Below are 7,343 nucleotides of genomic sequence, written 5' to 3' on the forward strand. Positions count from 1 at the left end.
TCTTATAAGCAGAGAGGTCATGAGGGAGGGAGAAGCAGCATGTTTTCCTTATTTCTGAGGACATTCATCCAGATCCCAAACCTGATTTCTCATATATCGAACAGTGTTTACTAAACGTTTAACAAATGAAGAGAAAGGGTCAGTCCTTAGATATTCTAATCTGTGTGGTTCTTTCCATTTGGGGTAATTTATACACATTATTCTTTCTGATGTTTTTATTAATGCATCATAGTTATACATAGTAGTGGGGTTTATTTTTACATAATCATACAAGCATAAAAAGTAATTTGCTCCCCAGCCCTTTTTATTTTGTATTTTGAGACAGGGTTTTGCTAAATTGCTTAGGACTCAAGTTGCTGAGGCTGGCCTTGAACTTCTGGTCCTCCTGTTTCAGCTTCTCCTGTTGCTGGAATTATAGGCATGAGCCACAATGCACAGCCATTTGTTCCTCCTCCTCCTCCTCCTCCTCCTCCTCCTCCTCCTCCTCCTCCTCCTCCTCCTCCTCCTCCTCCTCTTCTTTAGTTAACAATTGGCCTTTACTTTATTTCATTTAATTTATTGCTAGGCAAGTGAAACTCAACCACTGAAACAACCCCAGCCCCAGCCATTTATTCTTGAATCTCCAAATGATCCTGAAAGGTAAATAGCACAAATATTTATTATAATTTTACAAATAATCAAATCAAGACTTGTAAAATCCGTAGACTAATGCTACTCACAAATGTTTTAGTTGGTATTTCCAAAACCTGAACCCAAACTTTTACTTCCTGATTCAATGTTCTTTCTACTCTGTCCCAATTTTTAACGAGAACGTTTCAATTTCTCAAAACGTGTTTCTTTGAACTATTCTGTTGTCTAAGCCTATCAAAAGTGCATTCTTCTAGACATAGCTTTCTGAGATAACTCTAGTAAAATGGAAAAGCACCTAGAATCAAATGAATATCATTTCAGGTCTCCACTTATCATTTATTATCACTATGACCATAGGCAACTCACACTGAGCTTCAGTTTTCTCCACTGAAAATTGACAGGTAGATATAAGACAATTACCCCAAGGTTGGTTTGGCTACATGTGCAAAAGAATATTCACATACTATAAACTCCTGTATAGTGTGGTCATTAAAATTATCATCCTCTCTTGCAGAAGACCAGATAATGCAGTGTAGTGTACATTTACTTCCTGATGACGCTACACCGTATCTCTGAATCTTCCATAATTCAGAAACTTTCAAATTCAGAAATAATCAGACTCCTGACTTGAATTTAGATCAGACAATATCTTGTCTATTTTAATAACAGAGAAACTTGACTCTTCTTCCATTGCCTGGAGCATAATGTCACTTTGATGCCAGTCATCCTGATGAAGTGCAAAGCAAGTGCATGCTTTCTTGAGGACTTTTCCTCCTGTTTTTGAAATAAGTGAATCATTTGCTGCCTGGGTAGCAGAGTTTGGTGGTATCATTTAACTGATTTTATAAAGAAAATATTTACACTTTACTATTTCAGTTTTCCTGTGACCTCAATTAAAATTACCAATAGAATACACAAACACAGCTCTTAGCTATAAAATATGAATTCCTATAAGTTTTTTCTTCAAAAGTAAAAAAAAAAGAATATATTCTAAGATTTCAAAATGAGTAAACTACCATTTCACAATGTGTGTCTAATATAAGTCAATTTTCACCCTGGCCAGTGAATGAAGAGTTAGAGGAAATTTAAAAAACTAATTAAAAAGTGGAATATTTTCATCTTTTAAAGCTTTCTATCAGAAGTTCTGGAAATTACAGTATAGTTCCTCCAGTATTCTGTGCTCTGCTAATCATTTTCATGAACCATCATTGGGTCTGAAGTTTCTGAGTACGTCAGTAGGTTTGAAATACAAAAAAAAAACATTTTTGAAAAATTGTCACACCAGAAATTTGAATTCAAACACATTAATCTAGTGCAACCATATCTCAAATTATTTTATCAAAATAAAATGTGTGACTTGGCTTAAGGAAACTACATAAAAAATAATCTAGTAACTGTATATAATATAGTCTATAGTAGAAGAAAATATTTCCCCATACATGCCTCAATTGTCAGTTGACATACACATAATTTCCCTTTTGTTTTCCTATTTGGCTGAATTTGACCCAACAATGGATAGTTATGTGTTAATGTAAATTACTATGTGTATCCTAAGTACCTGCCATCTTAAATTTTATGGTTGATGATTCAAACTGAAGTACAACAAAAGACTTGATAAAGAAAGAAAAGATAGAGATGATGTGGAGGGAGGGAAGGGAGGCTGAGAAAAAGGTGGGAGGGAGACAGAGAGGAAAGGAAGGAAAGAAGGGAGGAATGAAGGGAGAAAGGGAAGGTGGGAAGGGAGGGGAGGGAAAAGATTTTTGGTGATATTGGATAGTCATTTTGTAACATATCAGTTGTCTGAATTCTATCAGTGTAACATCAACTACTATAGCAGAAACTAATTTTGCGGAAGGTACCATGATTTGAATAGACAAAGGTATTCCTGTATTTTTTTCAAAGAAGTGTTTATTCTACATCAAGCATTTTGTTTTGACATTAATGTAATCTTAAAAATAAGAAAACTCATATAACTAAGATGGAAACCAATGATGTTACTAATTTACTTTAGCTCTCAGAAATTAGCTTGTGTCTGCCCTTCACATTCATGCATGAGAGGGAGGCTCTAAGAATTCAGCTATCTTAGTTTATTATTAAATCTTAAGGACAACACAAATGCCCTGGTGATCTGAGAAACTCCTTTTCCGCTTCTGGCTTTCCAGACCTCCAGTGCTCATCCTAGCTTGAGGGAAAAATAATGCATAGAGCATGCCCAAATCCTTTGTTTTAGTTTGAAATCAGTGAGCACAAAACAACAGGAATTCTATGTGAAATTGGGCATATATTTACCCATATTTTTGAAAGTTTTATGTCCAACTGTGAGATAGAAAAAAAGTACATTAGGTCAAGCAGAGATTTTCATCCCTATCCAATTATTTTCAGCACAGGCTCTACCTCTATTCCTAGAATTGGTTAATTATTCTTTTCTGTTTCTAACATGCCATAATACACAACTGAGTACAATTAAATGTGCATTGGACTTGCTAACATCCAAACTGACTCTTAACACAGTGAGAGCCCTGAAACAACTCTGTAGAGATTCAGCTCTTTCCCTCACCAAGACACACTTTAAACCTGAAAAGACCCTAGTGGACATGTGTAATTGGTTTGCAATTCTCAAATGAGTGTCATGATGTGTTTTGATTATTTCTATAAATCAGAAAAAAAATATTTCAAATAAGGTAACAACTATTAACTCTTTCAGATGGGCCACGGGAAGAAATTTAAAAATTAATTATTCTAAATTAAAAGCCAGATGAATATGACAGTATCTGAGGTGGAGAGCCTAGAAAGAAAGTGATAAGCTGCTTTACACTGTGTTATTTAAATTCAATTATTTTCCCTATGTCCATGAAATTATTAAAATTCCCCTATCACATTTTCTTTTAATCAGTCTTCATCTAATAAAGAAAGGAAAAATCATTTATTTATTAGTAGAGATAGCCACAGGATAATTCCTTCCTTACTTGAGTAATAATCATACCATTCATGCCTATCGTACATGAAAGTTTCAAAATCACTTCACATACAGGGTCTTCAACACAGAGTTAACTTTCCACTTTGATCATACCTCCTTTTGGGGAAGTAAACTTTCACATTAATCAGAAATCCATGCTTAATTATCCTATAAGAGACAATTCAAGACCCACACTCAGTGACTATATCTCAACTGGTTTTTGGACAGCATATTACATAGCATAAAAATATCAGAGATTCATGCTCTATATGTAGGATTTTTCTTCTGTTTTTAAAGAAACACACCTCACATGTTTTTTGAGCGATGGTGTCTTGGTTTGCCATTCTACCATACAGAAATAACACCTAATTCTTCATATGTAAGGTACACGTGATAGTAAAAGCTATCAGATAATCACTTATTCACACTCATTTTTAAAGACTGTTGTTCTAACACATTTTATTGTTGAATTATCAAAGGAATTATCTCTTATTTGGAGGTTCTGGATCAATTGGAAGGTTCATAATAAGCCAACACAGTTGGTGTGGAAGGTTTTATTGTTTTTCAAATCTTCCTGATTTTTAAAATTCATTTCTTTGTATCTTCTATCCCCTTTCAACCTTTCTGCATAGGCACCCTTTAAACTTTTTTCAGCATGTGATCTGGCTATATATTATCATTTTGTGTGCTTGCATTTTTAATTTCCGTGTAATCTAGTGCACTATAAACTGATTCTCTTTCTTGATTTCTTTCACTAAGCACTGTTTTAACATTTGCCCATGTTGCCAAGTGAATCTTGAATTAGCTGCATTGAAGTGCAGTCCTACATGGTGTGTACCAAGCATATTATATTTTTTTCATTTCTAGCAATGGCCATCCAAACTGCTTCCAACTTCTCAATTCCACAAATAAACTCCTGCAAGAAAAATACACATACAAAATTCCCTATAGATCTGTATAAAAATGACTCTGGGACTTATATTCAGGAAGGAAATATATGACTGAGTGGTAATGTACTTTTCTCTGAGAACAATTACACCATTTCACAATCTCACCAAAGGGACCTGAGCATTCTTAAAGCCCTTATAGCCATCAATACCTTCTGCTTTGAGCCAGGCTAAAATGATATTGATAAATCGCATGGCCATTTTCATTTGCATTTATAAGAATATAATCAGTTGAAAATTTCTCTATATAGCATCTGTTTTCTCTTTAACTGCACAAACCATTCTAAAATTTTACATAATCCTAGGGGTGGAATTTGTTGCCCTAAGATGTGTATTTTTAAAGATTGTTTTGTACTTTGGTCACAAAGACATTTTCCTGTTTTTTTTCTTTGCTAACTTTCCAACTCTTTACTGAATATGTACATTTTTTAGACCATCTAGAGTCCTCTGGTAAATGAACAATTTTAAAGTAATATGCACATAATTGTCTCAAAAGAGCAGATAAGGTGTAAAAAATGGGGAATGTGACATTAAGGAAGTATAAGAACAAGTTATAACAACTGACAAGAAAATACAGTCATGTCAGGAAAAACAAATTGGTGAGAATTATTTTTAACAATTTCATCTTCTAAAGTCTATTTTCAGATTTTTGCAGATGTATTCTAAAACAGACACAAGAATAAAGACATTTTGCTAAGAACTATATATGAATTAAAACAGATTTCAACAAGTATTACACTGGCAATATGAAATTTGACTCATTATTACAACCGGTATATTTCTTAGTGTGAATAAGGAAACAAACTCCATGATTTCCACTGTATTTTTTCCTCATTCTTTCTCTTATCTGACACATGTGTTTAGTAAATGAACAAGAAGTTGATAATGTATCTAACTCTTGAATGAAAATTGCTTTGTAAGGATTTCACTTAATCATGAAAAAAATGATTTTAAAGCAATGTTAAGCATCACATCTAAGTCATTTTTATAAACCGTGAAATAATGTTTAGGTACCAATTTATTTTTAAAATGCAATGGATTGGACATTTGTCAGGTCAGATTTTCAACAAGGATACATAATTGATAACGATACTTAAAATTCTGTAGGAATGATAAGACAATGGCAAATTGGCTGTATACATTAAAAAAATTAAAGGAATGCTGTGGGATGAAGGAATTCCATGCTTATTATTAAGTATAATTTATTTTTTTTAAGTCAGATTTTTCAATGTTGTGACTAAAACACCTGACAACAACAACTTTAGAGGAGGAAAAGTTCATTTGAGGGCCCAAGGTTTCATAGATCTCAGTCCATACCAACTGGCTCCATTCCTCAGGGCTTGAGGTGAGGCAAAACATCATCGCAGGAGAGTGTGGTAAACTGAAGCAGCTCACATGATCATCAGAAAGCAGAGAGACTCTACACACCTGGTATAAAATATACATCCCAATGGCATGCCCCCAGGGACCCATCTCCTCCAGCCAGCCACACCCTACCCACCTTCAGTTACTACTCAGTTAATCACATCAGGTGATTAATTCACTGATAACAAACTGTCATAAACCTAGTCATTTCACCTCTGAATGTTCTTTTTTCTTTCTTTTTTTATTATTAGTTGTTCAAAACATTACATAGTTCTTGACATATCATATTTCATACATTTGATTCAAGTGGGTTATGAACTCCCATTTTTACCCCAAATACAGATTGCAGAATCACATCGGTTACACATCCATTGATTTACATATTGCCATACTAGTGTCTGTTGTGTTCTGCTGCCTTTCCTATCCTCTACTATTCCTCCTCCCCTCCCCTCCCCTCCCATCTTCTCTCTCTACCCCATCTACTGTGATTCATTTCACTCCCTTGGTTTTTTTCCCTTTCCCCTCACTCCTCTTATATGTAATTTTGTATAACAATGAGGGTCTCCTTACATTTCTGTGCAATTTCCCTTCTCTCTCCCTTTCCCTCCCACCTATCATCCCTGTTTAATGTTAATCTTCTTCTCATGCATTTCCTCCCTGCTCTGTTCTTACTTGCTCTCTTTATATCAAAGATGACATTTGGCATTTGTTTTTTAGGGGTTCGCTAGCTTCACTTAGCATAATATGCTCTACTGCCATCCATTTCCCTGCAAATGCCATGATTTTGTCATTTTTTAGTGCAGAGTAATACTCCATTGTGTATAAATGCCACATTTTTCTTATCCATTCATCTATTGAAGGGCATCTAGGTTGGATCCACAGTCTAGCTATTGTGAATTGTGCTGCTATGAACATCGATGTAGCAGTATCCCTATAGTATGCTCTTTTAAGGTCTTTAGGGAATAGTCCAAGAAGGGGAATAGCGGGGTCAAATGGTGGTTCCATTCCCAGCTTTCCCAGGAATCTCCATACTGCTTTTCAAATTGGCCGCACCAATTTGCAGTCCCACCAGAAATGTACAAGTGTACCCTTTTCCCCACATCCTCGCCAGCACTTGTTGTTGTCTGACTTCATAATGGCTGCCAATCTTACTGTAGTGAGATGGTATCTTAGGGTGGTTTTGATTTGCATTTCTCTGACTGCTAGAGATGGTGAGCATTTTTTCATATACTTGTTGATTGATTGTATGTCCTCCTCTGAGAAGTGTCTGTTCAGGTCCTTGGCCCATTTGTTGACTGGGTTATTTGTTTTCTTATTGTTTAATTTTTTGAGTTCTTTGTATACTCTGGATATTAGGGCTCTATCTGAAGTGTGAGGAGTAAAGATTTGTTCCCAGGATGTAGGCTCCCTATTTACCTCTCTTATTGTTTCTCTTGCTGAGAAAA

This window comes from Marmota marmota, unplaced genomic scaffold (assembly GCF_001458135.2).
Source record: "Marmota marmota marmota unplaced genomic scaffold, marMar, whole genome shotgun sequence".
In the NCBI taxonomy this organism is placed as follows: Eukaryota; Metazoa; Chordata; class Mammalia; order Rodentia; family Sciuridae; genus Marmota; species Marmota marmota.